The sequence below is a fragment of the Ambystoma mexicanum genome, chromosome 11, assembly GCF_040938575.1.
Source record: "Ambystoma mexicanum isolate Mex_15411 chromosome 11, UKY_AmexF1_1, whole genome shotgun sequence".
Classification (NCBI taxonomy): domain Eukaryota; kingdom Metazoa; phylum Chordata; class Amphibia; order Caudata; family Ambystomatidae; genus Ambystoma; species Ambystoma mexicanum.
The window spans coordinates 941,169,426-941,186,925 of record NC_090934.1 but is presented as its reverse complement, the minus strand read 5'-3'; the positions used below and the strand labels follow the sequence as shown (position 1 = coordinate 941,186,925).

The 17,500-nt window shown below is 47.7% G+C and overlaps 1 protein-coding gene across 3 annotated transcripts in view; it reads right to left on the bottom strand.

The window, feature by feature from the left end:
- PGGHG (protein-glucosylgalactosylhydroxylysine glucosidase) overlaps positions 1-17,500 on the bottom strand; it is a 394,441-nt gene that overhangs the window by 279,395 nt on the left and 97,546 nt on the right. Inside the window, exon 1 of one of the 3 annotated variants that reach the window (XM_069624090.1) lies at positions 9,978-9,995. The exons of the other annotated variants lie outside the window; for them this stretch is intronic. The gene's annotated coding sequence lies outside the window, so the exon portion shown is untranslated. Of the gene's footprint in view, positions 1-9,977; positions 9,996-17,500 lie in introns of those variants that run through there. 3 annotated transcript variants of the gene reach the window in all.

The window sequence follows — 17,500 nt, the reverse complement described above, 5'->3', positions numbered from 1 at the left end:
CAGGGATCAAGTCCTAAAAATTAAAGTGGGGGGACTCATCAACAAACACAATCGGATGTGACGTCGTCAGAAATTAGCATATCAAGGTTAAATATGCGCATTTCATTAAATTGGCTTTGCATAACCACCCAAATTGCATAGGACGAATGGCATTTGCCTTTCATAAAATCAACACACACACACAAAACCAAAACAATAGTGATTTTGAAAACGTTAAAATGTGTGCATGTTTTGAACTCCAAGAACCAATTCAAATGTTTTCCCTGGGACTTGCAGTACCGAAATGGGATATTTCACCTTTAGTTGTTTGTTATTTTTGATCAGGTTATATAGTGCAGTGGTGAAGTGCCCGGCCTACAAACCTGACGACTGCGGTTTGATCCCCGAGGTCTTCAGAAATTCAATCCATGCTTCTCTTTTAGCTGGGGGGGGGGGGCTGATTCCACCCTCTGAATAAAGTGGCGGGACTCCGTCCCCACGCATGAACCTTCGACTTGAGCCCTGCTATACAGTGATCTGAGGCAACAACTCCATCTTCTGCTTCATTTTTCATACCACTCAAGCCCCAGTGTATTTAGAAACTGACGTAATGCACCCCGTGAACGCCTATGTAGAGATATATACTAGTTGCTGAATTGATAACAGCAACTCCAGGACACCCGTCTTCTTATGCAGCGTTCTGCAGCCGACCATGCATTGTGATCTTAACCACATTTCTCCAGCTGCCAAAGTTCCATGTTCCATTGACTGAGAGGGAGCATGTTGATATGTGCCTATATTGTATTGAAGGGGTGCATTGATTGTGTAAATATTACTTTGCACTGTGCTGTCGAATTGTAAGACCCTGTTTGTTCTTTTCATAAATTGTTTACTTTGCGGACCTTGCACAGCATGAGTGGATTGCGAATGTGAATGAATGATGTGGGTTGTATGCGGTACAGTACGGGTTCTATTTGGTTGCGAAGTGTGTTGCTTCAAAAATATAATTATCATAGATTCATGTACTTTTTTTAATGAATGAAAGTCATTTTTTATACACTGTCTTTTCATTAGGTGTTTATGTATGGTATAAAATAAAGCATATTTTGCTAAAACAAAATTATATGGGGTTTCTATGCAAGGAGATCGCTATTATAACAAAAATATTTCCGTAATGCTATGAGAGTTGGTGTATACCCGTGGGTCTATACACATTGCACAGCACATCATGTGCCACATCTGCCAAACACGCGAGTGCTTAGAAACAGGCCACATGCCACGGAGCACAGCTACCGCTGCAAACAAAACTGGAATAAGTACCATTGTTTATTTAATCCATTTATAATCTGATACATTGACAGGGACCGTGTTGCATTCGGGAGCCCGTCTTAGCAGTTGTCATGTTGTTCTAGACAACTGAGAAAGAAACTATACACGTGCAGATGCAGTTTGAAGGCAGGAAGGGAGAGTAAGGGAAGGGCGTGATCGGTGACTAGGACGTGTGTCTTACTGATGTGTTTTTCCACCTGTATGATTGCCTTGTATCATGGCTTTTCTATTCTTGTGGGTGTTTATGGCCTCCGGCGTTCTCTGAAGGTACCTCCAGTGCAGGGCCAGCAGGATCCGTTAGAAGGTAGAGGGAAAGGGGCTGTACACCGTCCCAGTTGAAGATGTGTGAGGGCCCTTTTCAACATGATGGTTGCCCCTCCCCCCTTGCTTAGAGCAGAAAGTAGTCTGAGGCACCCGTGGGGGGTATACATTATAACGGAGATAAAGATGAGGTTAATTGCCACCAATTATCATGAGACGTCGAGGTAGCAGGGAGCCGAAGCATTGAATACCCACTGAATAGCTATGAAGCCTTTTTTATAAGCAAGTGGCTGACATGGGGGGAACCAGTGTTGAAAAGCAACGAGGTGATAACACTTCTTTTTTCCCCAATAGACGGGACGGGCTCCAGCAAATGCAACTTTTAAGGTGAGCGCTGCAATGCGCATACTGTAAGCCCCAGAACGTAATTAATATATGAAGGAATATATTGCCATGTTGTTAGATTGCTGCAATATGGTCGCAGTTGCTGTGGAACCCCTGAGGCTCCAGGCCTATTTTATTTGAAAAAGTTGAAAGACCCATGTGCCGTCCCTGCCTGTACAATGGTCACTGGCCAGGGTTCAAACGTCAAAATCTGTTTTGATGATGCCCCGCCTCCCCCAGCTAAAAATGTGCAAGATGGGGCCTTGTACTACTGGATTAGCTACAAAGGACAAATGAGACAGGGCAGAGAGGAGAATGGCATGCTCTGAGAACCCCTGAGAGGGAGTGAGACTGATGGATGGAGCAACCAAGATAATGAAGTGGTTTCTGCTTTACTCCAACATAGAGTGGCCAATCAGCACCTCTTATTTTGCGGGATGGAGAGATTTCACCAAAGTAATTAAATGATTCTAATAAAAGGCCATCTAGTGTCCCATTTGGTGTTGGCATGAGTGCAGCAAGGCCCTGTAGCCCCTGTTTTCTTTCTGGCCCTGGAGCGCACAGTATTAAAAATACCCCTGTGCAGAACTGGAACACACTGGAACCACCCCACCATCCCAGACCAGCTGTTCTGGTGAGGTGCTGAGCCACCTGCAATTATAATGGTTAGTACAGGAGATGGGCTACACCCTGAGGTCTTAGATGACTAATGGACACTGACACCAGAATTCACTTTATAGGGATCCCAACCCCTTCTTTATTAAATACTCTTAAACTTTACATTTTCCCCCTCGGAGTACCCTGGCATGAGTTCCATGTAAGTGGGGACCTGCCTTGTCAGCTCTCCTGTCCTTGGAGGGGTCCCAGGGATCCTTATGGTGAGTCCGTCACAGCCTATCCCCTTCTTAAACTCAGGCCCCACCCACATGGAGAGTGAGGACAGAGGATGTCCTCTGTGGGTGCTCCCGTCTTGCTAGACGGCCTCAGGCAGTCCGCCGACCTATCTCGCTACCTCACGCCAGAGTACCTCCCCTGTACCCCCAATTCAGAACCATGGCCAGCTTTACGTCCTACCCATACTTCACTTGTCAACCTACTTAACATACCTAGAAAATGATGAGGAACCCTTTGGGGGATAACATGTGGACCCCAGCGCCCTGAAGTCTTATGCGGTTAAAAAAAAAGTGTTGCATAATTATGAAAAGCAAAAACTGAGAAATTGGTCCCTCCACTCCGTTCAACATGAAACAGTACAGTGTTATTTCATATTTGTTCATGCGCCACAAAATGTAAAGATGTCACACAATGATTAATGTGGAACCCAACTCAAAATGTTTATTGAGTGTCGTATCCTTAAGGGAGGGTTTGATTTTGGAGACTCTGGGTCTCAATATACTGTCTATATACTCTGCAATGTTTTCTGTGGCCCACCCAATGCCATTTAGGATAGGTCTTCCTACCGGTATCTTTGAGAAAGATTTATGCACTTTCGGCAGGAAGTACATTGTAGGTAACACAGGCTGCTTTATGTTTTATGATAAATGTAAAATGATCCTTTATGTTTTTGGCATGCAATGCTTGGATCTTTTATTTTGGTTCCTGTGTTACTCACAGTGTCCTGCATGTGGATGTTTATGTCACATTAATTCTTTTGAAACTTAATTAGAATTGATGAATTTACTTTTTTGTTGGTTTGGAGACTAGCCCTGATTTGAGAAAGGCGCTGTGCTCGCCGAAACACGTGTTATCACAAAGGGCTACCTTATGAAATACAATATTGCCACTCAATACAAATTTTGAGTTGGTGTCCACATGAATCATTGTGTGACATCTTTACTTCTTGTGGCGCATGAACAAATATGAAATAACACCGTACTACTTAACATAACCCCAAATGCTTACCCCAACTCTCTGATTCCCCTACTTAACATTTACCCTACAAAACATTAACTACATACATATATACACATCAATACTAATACACATATACATTGACTCACAACATATATACAACATAAAACGCTATGTCACAATGGGGTGACTGCTGCAGTACCTTGCAGTCTGTCCACGGGCGCTGGCTCTGTGAAGGTGGCTGGCTGGTGCATGGCTGTAGGCAGACCTGCTCGAGGTTGCTGCTGATGGCTGGGGCCTGTTCCCCAGAGAGGACACTGGCTGGGTGAGTGGGGGTTGGCCACTCTGAATGGGGCTTTTCCCCCCCTTCTTACTTCAGGTGGTGACTGGAGCCTAGCCCCTGCTCTTCCATTCAGGTGGACCCGTCCGCCACATGGGCACTCCCACATTCATCACACAGCTGTGCTCTTACCTGGTATCTTGGGCAGCCCTGCGCGAGTGGGGGGCCCGCCCACGTTTCACTGTTGCACCCGTGGTATAGATTAGACAATAGTCTAGGTGGGCCCCCATTGGCTGGTGGACCCACCCAATATCTCTGCTGCGCCCCACAGCATGTTTTATTTACACTGGGTCAGTCCCATTGCCTGGGGGTGCCCACTGCATATCACCGCTGCACCCGGGTGCCATTTTATTTTCAGCGGGGTCCCTGTTGCCATGGGGATGCACCATGCTCACCACCGCATTCCGCAGTGCAACAGATCTTTGGGCCCGCCCCCTCTGCAATGCATCGTTAGATGCAGGGTGACGGTCCGCTTGTTTCACCCAGGCCGTTCCGCTGAATAGCCCGGGGCTTTCTTCACCCAGGTCACTCAACGGAGCAGCCTGGGACTTCACTGCCTCATATTCACCCGGGTGAGCCGCCGAGGCCAATCCAGGACTTATTTCTTGCTTTCTGCTGCTTCCTCCCTTCACCTCCCAGGCTGCTCCTGGCATACACAGCCTCGGAGGACTTAACTGAAGGGCCCTCCTTGCTAGCCACGAGGCGGGCCTTTGGGGCACGGTCGGGAAGCCCAGCCTGGGCTGTCCCCTCACACGGTCCAGGCCAGGATGTTCTTTATTGGTCCAGGCAGCCCCTGCCAGGCTGCCTGGGCCCTGAATTTCACTGGGCTCATCTGGTCTGGCCCCCAGATGGGCTGATGGGTGCCACAGCCATGCAGCGGCTGAGCTGCCCCTGGTATAGCAGCTCGGCCCCCTACAAATAGTCTATATGGGGACTCCCCACGTATCGCACAGCAAAACTGGATGGATTCAAGCCCCAGGGGTCCGCGCCAGGCAGTGACTGTGAGGAATTTGGCCATCCGCACAGTGGGTGCGCACTCACCTGGGCTTTTTAAAAAAAAATGTTATATGAAAATGAAGGATGGCAGATCAATCTCTGGAAAATGTGTGGGGCTGATCCGCACACATTTTCCTATGCTCACCGCATAACATACGCATAGGCCTGTGTACTCTGGGTGGACACAGCCTACAGGCGCCCCTTTAATATTTAGTTGGGATCTGACAGGTGGAGTACATGATGCATCTCAGAAGGGAGACAGCCAAAACCTTCCTCCTGCCATGGCCAGCCTAATTAACTAACAAAGGCTCTGTGGATCTGCCCAATCATTTTGTTGGCTCTGCTGGTGGCAGCTTCGCATACTAATCAGAGTTAATTCAAACAGGACCATGGGGGCCTGATCGCAGGACTAACATGAAACCCCTTTCATATGCACTGTGTCAACCTGAAGCCAACTCCCACCCTAATGTGTTAATGACAGTGAGCTGTCATGTCTGGGACTATGTGTTTGCAGTAGGCAACCCCCGCAGGGTGGACCCCATTCAGAAGGTATGAGTATGTGGATTAATGGAGGCAGAAAGTCTGTTCTCGCTACAGCTTCAAGGGAGACCTGCAGCTTTAATGAGGAACAACAGAGAGCTCAATTAACCAGAAGGACCCTTTGATCCACAACAGACGGGAAGATGGGTGGGACTTAGTATTACAGGTTTTCACCCCTTTACTTTTTCTGTTGCAAAGCATTCTGGTTATGACCTCACGCATACAGGAGATTGTTGCTGGGGACCCAGGATTGATTCATTAAGGTAGGCTTAGCCTACACCAATCATTGGGGCCCATTTACCTTTAAAAGAGGGCGAGCCCCTCTTTTGGCTGATCATTTGAAGACTTCACAAGGAGTGATAAGAACAACTCATTTGGACCCTGGCTGAAGGTACAGTTGCCTTACAGCTTCTGCCAGTGAAGGAAGGCCAGGATTTCCGAAGAGGGAAGCAAGATCCCCCCCTAATACATCTCCCAGGGAACAGAGGGAGATAGTGAATCCAGAGGACCCTCCAGCAGCTCCAGAACTGGTACCTAGTCAGCACACAGTGTGCCCTGCTAGGCTCCGCAGCAAGCTTCCTAGGTGGGAAGTGCCAGAGTCTTTTAACTAAAGCAAGGACAAGGCCGTTGCCTGAAACACTCTACTCAGGTTTGGGCCGTCCACCTTAAAGGACGGCACAAACCCAGTGAAGAAGCTAGGAGGAGTGCATCGACAAGCATCAACCAGAGTCTGCCTTAAAGGACATTTTTGAGCCAGTCGAGCCCCTCGAGCTGCAACCGAATGCACCACTGGCTGTTGTTACACCACAGTCTCAAACGCCGTCCAAGAAGCCGCAACCAGTGCTTCAGACTCACCAACCAGCATTGAGACAATGATTCCTGACCCCGAGCCACCATGTAGGCCAGCCTGCATCCGTCCTTTCAGCCTCGCTCGAGGAACTGCCTTCTGGCTGACACCTGCAGCTGTCTCCTGTCTTGAACTCTGCCGCAGGAGCTGCAACGTGCCCTGAATTCGACTCTATACTGTTCAGCACCAATAACTTCTACAAGCAGGGGGTACATTGTGGTTCTGTGCCCCTGGTCCTTCTCCAAAGGCCCCTAGTGACATTTTACGACCCATTGCTCCCTGCGTGCTGACTAGGTACCGGTTCTGGAGCTGCTGGAGGGTCCTCTGGATTCACTATCTCCCTCTGTTCCCTGGGAGATGTATTAGGGGGGATCTCAACCCTTGCGGCGTGTTCTTTGCTACTTGGAAGGAGTGCTTGGTACTTTGCACGTCTGCTCCTTTGACTGCTATTTCCTCCTGAACGCAGCACTGCGAGTGCTGCTCTTGCTGCCTGGCCGCTTCCTGGAGGGGGCGGAGCCTAATCCCAACACGTGACGGATCATGTGACTATCTCACTCCTCATATTGCCGGCACAACCGCTCTTGCGGCGTGTTCTTTGCTACTTGGAAGGAGTGCTTGGTACTTTGCACGTCTGCTCCTTTGACTGCTATTTCCTCCTGAACGCAACACTGCGAGCGCTGCTCTTGCTGCCTGGCCGCTTCCTGGAGGGGGCGGAGCCTAATCCCAACACGTGACGGATCACGTGACTATCTGTCACGCCCCTACGTTCCATGAACACATCTCACAATACAGCTCCCACTATCTCCACCAAAATACATGCCAAAACACACTCTCCCCTGCAGGCATGCCGGCAAGGAATGGGACAAGGTCAGCGACGCCGGTTCTTGCCATCTCAGCGTTGTTTTCCATTCCGGCGTTGGCAGTTACCATGGAGACGCGCCACGGGCATTCTACAACGTCTCCGTTGCCGGCACCTGAGAGCTCCTCCTTCAGCACGTTCGATCATGTGACGGATGATGAGAGTCATGTGATCATTAGTCAGCGTTCAAAAGGGACGCGCTGACTGCCCTTCAGCGCTTCACAGCTGATCCTGTTGGGCGCATTACGGACTACAGATTCAGATTACTACCACTGACCTCGGATTGATCTTGGACTCTGATTTTGGCTTCTTCCTTCACTGTACCGTTTTTTGGAACTATTTTCTACTGGATTCGACCACATTTCCGTCCCTGGATTGCTATTTGGATTGCCCTTTTGTTATGAACTAAATTCTTGGATTACGCACTTTTCAACTGATTGACTTACGTTTTCTGGCTTCTAAGTAAGGTGGTGATTTCATTCATACTAAGTGCTTTACCAACCTGTCATCTGGTCGTCACCCTTGCCGACTGCCTCCGACAAACATCTTTACACCATTATTAAGTCCCGACCAACTCCTAAGGGTAAGCCTTATTCTAGACTTATTACACATTCATTATTACACATTCATATACAAGTCCTGGGGTTCTGTGTTTATGACCTAACTTTGTGTTTGCCTTACAGTGGTCATAGGGGGCACCTTCCTGCATCCTCAGGCATTCCTGGTTGCGGCTGACGAAGATCACCACCTGTGGCCTCAAGGACTACTCGGGCAGTAATTTCTTGTTTGCTTGAGTGGTACTTGGGGACGGAGGTTTCATCGGCTACACGACCATCAAGTCTTGACACTATCTCACTCCTCATATTGCCGGCACAACCGCTCTTGCGGCATGTTCTTTGCTACTTGGAAGGAGTGCTTGGTACATTGCACGTCTGCTCCTTTGACTGCTATTTCCTCCTGAACGCAGCACTGCGAGCGCTGCTCTTGCTGCCTGGCCGCTTCCTGGAGGGGGCGGAGCCTAATCCCAACACGTGACGATCACGTGACTATCTCACTCCTCATATTGCTGGCACAACCACCCTTGCGGCGTTAAACCCTGGAGGCAGTAAGGGCTGGTGCTGTTTGGCTGTTCGGCGTGGTCGGCTGTTGGTTGCGGTAAGATAGGTACTGATTAACTACCGCTGGCGGACAAGTATCTGCCACTTATTGTCCCAATTCGGATCAACTACGGTCTGTTCAACAGCCTTAAGAGTATTAATTCATTGATCTGTTTAGCTGGTCTTTGGGGAGGAGAGACGGACTAAGGCTGCTCCTCAAGCCATCGGGCGTTCCCTAGACGGCTAAGAATTTTATGTGTAAAATCAGCACAAGCAAATAACTAAGGTACTGTTTGGCGCATTTGCAAGAATTCAGTTCCACTCTCCATTTTTTAATTAATTATTCTTTTTTTCTTTTTTTTGTGTTGGTTTTTTTGTTTTTTTTTCTACTTTTGGACCCTCTCTTTTAAGCAGCATTTATCTATCTTGTTTTAGTATCTATTTGTCTAATCATAATTCTTATCTATTTGTATTTATACTCTGTGATAGTATTACTATAAGGTGACATGCGTACCCTAAGAAGTGCAATTTTGAATGGGCCAATTTTGGTTCAGGATAATGCCGAAACACACAAGCGAAAACAAATGGGCAGTACGCCCCGGAGGCATCCCCCTGCTAGTGCCTTGAATAACAATAGACATACATCTCCAGCTGATATAAAACGTTTCTTTTTTGAGTCTAAACCCTTATCCTGTGACTTCACTGGTAAACCAATTGACCCTTGTTTTAAGTTCACCATGAGCGCCCAAGGCTCGAATGTAAAAAACTTTATGGGAGTTTCTGATAACACTCTTATTAAAGAGGGCGTAATCCCTCTTTTAAAATAGCTTCACCCTATGCCTGTAATATGTGAAGCACCTAGATCCCCAGGGTCCAACACCAATTTCAACAGAAATCTAGAGCCTCAAACACTATGTCAGAATTCTTCAGGTCCTGCTGGTGGGGGTAGTTCATCATTACATGACTGTCATGCTCCCCCTCCACTCCCCCTGATCGAAAGCTGCTGCGGTTTATCGGATCCTCAGCCTGCAGTAATTGAATTAAGCTCGAACTCTTCCTTTTTGGAAGGGGATAATTGTCGGAATTCATTAGAGCTACCCGAAGTTTCTTTCATATATTCAGATACAGCACATAGTTTGGTCGCTTCATTTGCTGCCCCCACTCCCAGACGCGTCCCTGACATCTCGGCTAGACCACCTGATGACCCTATTTTGCCTTCAGTCATTTCTCCGTCCATTTTGATTGAGACCACGTTGCATGCCATGAATTTGGCCATTTCTTCCCTTTTTAAGCTGTTTGAAATGCTTGACCGAAAACTGCAGGCACATGATAAACAGATTGAGAAATTATTACATTGGCAAGCAACGCTTAAACATAGTATTGAAACGAATATCCGAAAAAAACTAAATCCAAACCTTGACAAATCACTAATTTTTGACAAGCCGCCTATCGACCCTATTACACAATCACAAGCTATAATGTTTAAGACCTTACCTGCTTTTCCGAATGTAATTCACGACGATTTTTCTCTGCCCCAAGGCATTGAAAATCCGAAGGACAGGTGTTTGTCGGACCCTGTAGTTCCTGGAGACAAACAAGTGTTTAACATATTCTCACTTAATGGATCTAAGCCATGCGAAATAATACTTAAGCCAAAAAAGAACCTGGTTTGTAAAAAAACAAAAAATGCTAAAGATATAACAAAAACGGCAACCTCAGCAACTAAAGCCTTCATTAAAGCCCTATCTTTGCCCAGGAAGAACACCACCATGGCTGCGGAAGCAGTACAAAAAAAATATAGCGCCTTGGCTAATGCTAAGAAAGCTAGTAACAAGCCTACGGCTTGCCCTGTCGACATAATAGCTTATGACCCACTAGACGCGTTGGTTGAGGCCGCCGAACATGATAGGGCGGTGAATACACAAGCTTCATTTCCCTTAGTACCCCAATTTGCGGTGGTACAAGTAAAAGAGGGTGCTACCCTTGCAGCTTCATCACCTTGTTCTCCTGAGAGGATCTCAGATAAGAATGTTGAAGCCAGACGGAATGAAATCAGAAAGGAGATTGACTACTATATGACTAAACAAAGACCCTCGAATGCCCAAGCAGAGATGCTGAAGGATCCTAATATTCGGGAGATACCCCATATAACAGTCCATACAGAAAAGAATCATGTGGCACAGTCACTCATTACGCCCCTGATCCCTGAGCTTTCCTCTTTAAAGAAAATGTCTGCTCCCCTTAAAATTCCTACTAACTCTGTTAATACACCCACCACCAAGCAACTCACATTTGGTGCATTTGAAATGCCAATACAACAAGTAATAAAAACTGCGGTGGAAGAATATATGACCAACTTGAACAAAAATGCTACATTACATACGAAGTTAGAGGTTGACCAGCATACTATGCATTCACAAATAACTGATCTGAGCCGTTATCCAGCTGGTCCTGTTGCAAGGGCTGATACACTTCCTCAACAACAAAACCACTCACTGGGTACACACTGGTTGCACTCTAATAGATTTTCGTCTTTACCACCAAAAAACTCGAAAATATCACCCAAACAAACGCTATATCCATTGATCATCCGATGCAGAGATATACCTTATGCGAAGTATGATTTAAATCGCTCTAGTATACTTGCAATACTAGCTGAAATTCCTGCGTTAGACGATCTGCAATCCTCCGATATTGATTTGGTGGAATTTATCTTCGATAATGATCTCTCTGTTGCACGGTTTTGGGTGTCCTCATGAGTTGTGTTAAACACTTTGTGGCTTGCTAAACGAGAAATATATGAATTAGGGTTCGAGCTTCTCACTGCTGGGACAACTCAAGCTCCCATTTCTGCGGTGCAAACTCCATCAACGCAGACATATGTCTCCAATCAGAGACAGGGTTTATGTGTTCAGTCGATTAACCAAAATTATCATCCAATATCTCAATTTGTATCAAAGCAGTCGTAACTTACTTTTCAATAACCTCTGCCATCTTTGTCTATGATAAGTTGGAACACTCGAGGCCACGGGCACTTATTGAGGAATGGTTCCAATAAGTTATCGCAGCATGATATTATTTTATTTCAAGAAACTTGGCTCACGGAGTAGCCAGTGTGGGACAACTTTGAAATAGTTTTTAACCCTGCAATACGATCTGTGAAAGGTCGGCCAATGTCCGGTCTCCTTATGGCCTTAAACAAGTCCTCAGAAATTGTTCTAGAACACCAGTCTGTACCAAATCGATATACTCAATTGATAATTATCACAATAAGAGAACAAAGATATGCGATAGTAAATATATATTGGAATCCAGCTGCAATGTCCACCAAAACATTTCTTAAAGATCTGGAAGAGTTATGGTTAGAGATTATTAAACTCCCTATATACCCGCATGTTATTCTGGCGGGCGATTTAAATTTGCACTGTCTGGATGCCCCCCATAAACGTATGGGTAGCAGACTGGTCTCCTGGAACACTTTTATTGAGACAAAAAACTTGGTTATGTTAAATGGTTCATGCCCTGCCGATAGCCCGCCACAGAACATATGGAAAAAAGGACACTCCAGTGCCATTATTGATTTCATTTATGTTAATCGTGAATTATTCTCTGATATTAAGTTGTTTTGTGTGATCCCCACTGAGGACAGTGATCATAACATATTGAATGTGAAATGGCACTGTATGGCTTCACAGGGAAAAAAGGAGATATATAATACATACCAACCCCTATTAGTAAACAAAGGTATGAATAGATTACACTGGACTGAATACAATTTGGTGAAATTCGCCAGGGTATTTGAACAGACAATTGTGTATGAGAGGATCTCAGGCACTAATAAGTCACTCGAGTATAGTGACTTATTGCATACATTCGGTACAACAAACAAGGCGAAGACAAAGTACTTTCACTTGCATTCTTTTGACAGGGAAGTACAGCGTCGAAAGTCCTGGTTTAGAAGGGAAAAAAAGGTAGTTTTGGCTTTGCCTATCCAAGTGAAATGGCAAGCCCTTAAATCATTGAAAACAAAACATAAAAATTGGATGAAGGCCCATCGATCCATTCTTTATCAAACTGATGGAGAATGTATGCTCCAAAAGATGGGATCAAAAAACTCTGCGCAAATATGGGCACTAATTAATAAGACCAACCCTAATACGCAGATTTCATTACAAATCAATGACGTAGCAGAGGCTCAATGGGTCGAACATTACACAAATTTGTATGCCTGTCCTGAGACTATAATTTCACCACTTAGTCGGTGTGATCCAGGAGTTTTTACTTTGCAATTCTCAGTAGCAGACATTTTATTTTATATTAATAAATCTAGTAGATTGCGTGCCCCTGGTCCAGGTGGGATCTCTAATTACATGATGAAGCAAGATCCGAACCTATGGGCAAAGATTTTATATCAACTCTACTCCACAATCATGCGCACTCAACAATTGCCTAAATCATGGTCTCTCTCTATTATTGTCCCGGTGTTCAAGAAGGGTAATAGACAAGACCGCTCAAATTATAGACCGATTGCCCTCCTTGATACACCGGGCAAGATCTTTGCCCGGTTGATTCTCAGAGACTTGCGGGCTTGGATAGAAACCTCTGGTAATGCCGATGTATTTCAAACTGGATTTGTTGCAGGTAAAGGCAGGGCAATAAATATCACAGCAATCAATGCGATCAAAGCTAAGTGTGAATGCCTTAATCAGCCCTTGTTTTTAGCTTTCGTGGATTTTAAAGAGGCCTTTGATTCAATCGATTTTTTTTTTTTTTAAATATATTTTTATTTTATCTCAACCAAACAACATTACAACAAAACATAAATAAACACTTCAAACAACAAAACCAAACAAACAAAAAGTAAGGCACTGCAATCCCCGTCCCTCCCCCCTATGAGCCTGTAGAGTGTCCGCCCTCAGTGTCCGTTCCGTGTGGTGGGGCCTCATCGCTCTCAAGTCCAGCCGAGGCTGATCCCGCACCAAACAGCTCAGCTAACAACAACTTCCATGCCGTGAGAGAGCCTATTTCTTCCCCATCCCCTGCCATACTGCCATCTGGCCACGCTGTCGTTTCGGCATCCGCCCATTTTTGGAGATCCCGCCACCAGACCTCCACTCGCGGCTTGTGACATTTCTTCCACTCCATGGCTATCCTACGTTTGACAAGCACATAGGCCAGATCTTTAAGTTTCTCAACATGTCGAAGCTTACGCGCCCTGGGATACCCTCCCAGCAGACAAGCCCAAGCCGAATCCACCTTAAGTGTAATACCCCTCCCTGCCAGCCTCCGCGCCACTTCACCCCAGTAAGTTGCAATCACTGGGCACGCCCAGAACATGTGTATCATGTCCGCATTCTCTTCGTTACACTTGGGGCACGCCTGGCGCCCACTACCTAGGAACTTGGAAATTCTAAGGGGGGGTCATATATGCCCTGTGCGTAATATAGAGCTGTATCTGCTTGAACCTGGCGTTCCTCGATACCTTTTTGTGGTACCCCAGGGCGCGCTCCCACATCCCATCCGACATCGGGCCCCCATCTCCGCTTCCCACTCCAGTCTAAGGTGCCCCAAATCCTTCCCAACCTTTGTCATCAACATCTCGTACAACCTAGAGACCTCGTGTCCACCCTCTGATGCGTCATACATCGTCTCCAGCGTGGCATCCGGTTCATCGGCCAAAGTAGTTTCGGGCCACGTGCTCCGGACCTCCCGGACCACCCTATGATATGTTACATATTGACCCCTGTGTAGTCGCGACCCTGCCTCCAGTTCATCGAACTCCATCAGGGTCCCATCCTGCCAGATGTCGCCCATAGTGATCAATCCCACTGACTCCCAATACGTTCGGATAATAGTTCTCAGCTGCCCGTCCTCCTTTGCCAGGGCGATCAGAGGGAACTGCGGCATACACGGCAAGGGGTCACCCATCATCCGACAGGCACGCCGCCATATATTCCTGCCAAGGGCTAGCATCTTAGGACGCTCTCTCATCCATGAGCCAGTCACCCAAATCACCTCCCGCAGATAGAAGGGGGAACAGTCTTTCCCTAGCAGCCTATGTTCGGGGGTCTCTTCATCTGAAAGCCACCTGGCCACATATTGCAGTTGCGCCGCAATATAATAGGCCTCAAAGTTCGGCAGCTTCACGCCACCTTTCTCGTAAGAGTTCTGCAATTTCCATAATGCGACCCTGTTGCGCGTGCCGTGCCACAGGAAATTCCTACACACGCTATGTAACCTAGCGAAAAACTTCCTAGGTATCATGTACGGGATGTTATTAAAGTAATGCAGGAGTCTGGGCAGCACCACCATTTTAAGCATAGCTCCGCGACCCATCATAGCTAAAGGCAATCTTTCCCAGAACCTCATGCACCTCTCAATCTTTCCCACAGCTAGTTCAGTGTTATACTTGTGTTCTTCCTCGGTCGTGTGATACACGTCAATGCCCAAGTACCGGAAGGAGCTCGTTGCCCACGGAATCCGCAGCACCGGCAACCTCTCCGCCGGTATCCCCACATAACTGCCCAGCGGGAATAATACGGATTTCTGAGGGTTAACCGCTATGCCGGACAACCAGGCGTACCTCTCCAATACCTCCAAGATATACTGCAAATTCTCTTCTGGATGTTTCAGGTATAACAGCATATCGTCTGCATACAGGGATATAAGATGGCACTCTCCTCCCACCTCTATGCCCACCGGATCATACTGCTGCCGGAGGTAAACTGCTAAGGGTTCGAGGGCCAGTATGTACAACATTGGGGACCAAGGACATCCCTGCCTGGTACCTCTGCCTAACTGCCATCTATCTGACACTACTGCACCCGTACGGACCCTAGCCAGAGGCGCACTATATAATAACTCGGCCCACCTCATGTAGCATGGTCCCAGTCCGAACTGCCCCAAAGCCGCCAGCAGCCATGGCCATCGGACGGAGTCGAACGCTTTAACCGCGTCCAGCGCCACTATTGCCATTTCGCTGTCCTCACTGCCCCCCCATTCCACCACCCTGTGAAGGCGCCTGTGATTGTGAGTAATATTCCTGTTCGGGACATAGCCCGTCTGGTCAGGATGGATCAGCTTGCCTATTACCCTCTGCATTCTGGCCGCCAGGACCGCTGTCAGGATCTTGCTGTCCTGGTTCAGCATCGACAGGGGCCGGTAGGAGCTACAATCATGCCCCGGTTTATTGGGTTTGGGGAGCGGTACTATAATCACCTCCCTGAGTGATTCCGGCAGCCGCCCCACCTCGAACGCTTCATTAAACATCTCCAGCATGGGCGGGAGCACCTCCTCCCCATACGCTTTATAAAATTCACTGGGGAACCCATCTGCACCTGGGGCCTTACAAGTGGGTAGCTGCCGCACAATCTCCTGCAGCTCCTCCAGAGTGATCGGAGCATCCATCTCCTCTCGCTCTTCGTCACTTATCTTGGGCAGGCCTATGTCTTCAAGTACTACCTCTATCTCTTCCCGGCTTCCCCCCTCTCGATCCTCATATAATGTCTGATAATATTCTGCGAATGCTCCATTCACCCCTTCCTGGGTGTCCTGCTCCACTCCCTTTTCAGTGATAACTGATCGGATCGGGGATCTTGGGGTCTCGCTCTTATACAGCCAAGCAAGAAGCCTGCCCGTCTTGTCTCCCCCGGCATGCAACCTCTCAATATACTTCCTGTAATTCAGATTACAAAGCCTGTCCCAATGTTCTGCGCACCTCTGTTGCAAATTAATGACCTCCTCCATGTCCGTCTCCCCCTCCCCCAGCTCTCTCTCCAACTCAATCTCGGCCCTCCGCAGATCTGCCAGGACTCCTCCCATTAATCCTTTGGATTTAACAATAGCAACCCCCCTCATTACAACCTTAAAGGCCTCCCACAAAGTACCAGCCGACTTGACGCTGCCTGTGTTTGCTTCAAAGTAAGCAACTATCTCCTCCCTCACTTCCTCTCTGAAGACTGGATCCCTGAGCGCTTCCGCCCTAATGTTGGAATTCGCGCACGTGGAGGACAAAGCTGCCAACGCATGACCAGGGGCGAGTGGTCCGAAAGGACTCTCGCCCTGTAGTCTATCTGGTCACACTCTGCGACAACGTCCGGAGTGGCGAAAAAGTAATCCAGCCTTGTGTGTAACTGGTGCGGGGCCGAGTAATGCGAATATTGCCTCACGCCAGGGTGTCTCGTCCTCCACACGTCTGCCAGGCCTAGGTCGACCAGCAGCGCCTGCAGTACCCTAGCCGCCGGGCTGGGCCTGTCCACCCTGTCATCTGACCTGTCCTCCTTGGGGTCTAGTACACAATTAAAGTCCCCTCCCCAAATCACAGGACCCCCCATCCCCTCACCCAGTCTAGTGGTCAGTGTCCTAAAGTATGTCGCCGTGTCACGGTTGGGGGCATAGGTATTTATGACGCACACTACTTTATTTTCCACAAGCCCCCTTACCATGACCAGCCTCCCATCAGACTCCACAACCTCCCCAAGTAGCTTAAACGGGACATGTGGTGCAACCCAAATCAGCACACCTCTAGCATAGGCAGAATATGTGGATCCAACTACAGTCCCTCTCCACTTTCTCCCCACCAGTTCCAGTTTATCCCGTGTCAGATGTGTCTCCTGTAACAAGGCGATATCTATCTTTTGTCTTTTAAGGTACAACATGACCTTGTTACGCTTAAGGTAGCTGTTAAGCCCTCTAACGTTCCACGTTAGTATCCTAAGATCCCCCATGATGCATCAGTAGCTCCCATCCCTTTCCCAGGTCCACTCGCCTCCCCCCTACCGCAAGGGCCCCCATCCCCAGTTTCTCTCCCAGGCTCATATAAAAACTGACCCTTCCCACCCCCCTAACCCAACCAACTGCCCAGCTCCATCCCTGGATTTCAGGCATCCCTGTGTTCGGTTCTCTCTGGAACCCAAGTAGAGAACCCGACAGGGTGTCACCCCACACACCGTGACTAACCTAAACTCAAACTGGGGTACAAAGAACAGTCCCCGGAGGCTCCCCTCCCACAATTCCGT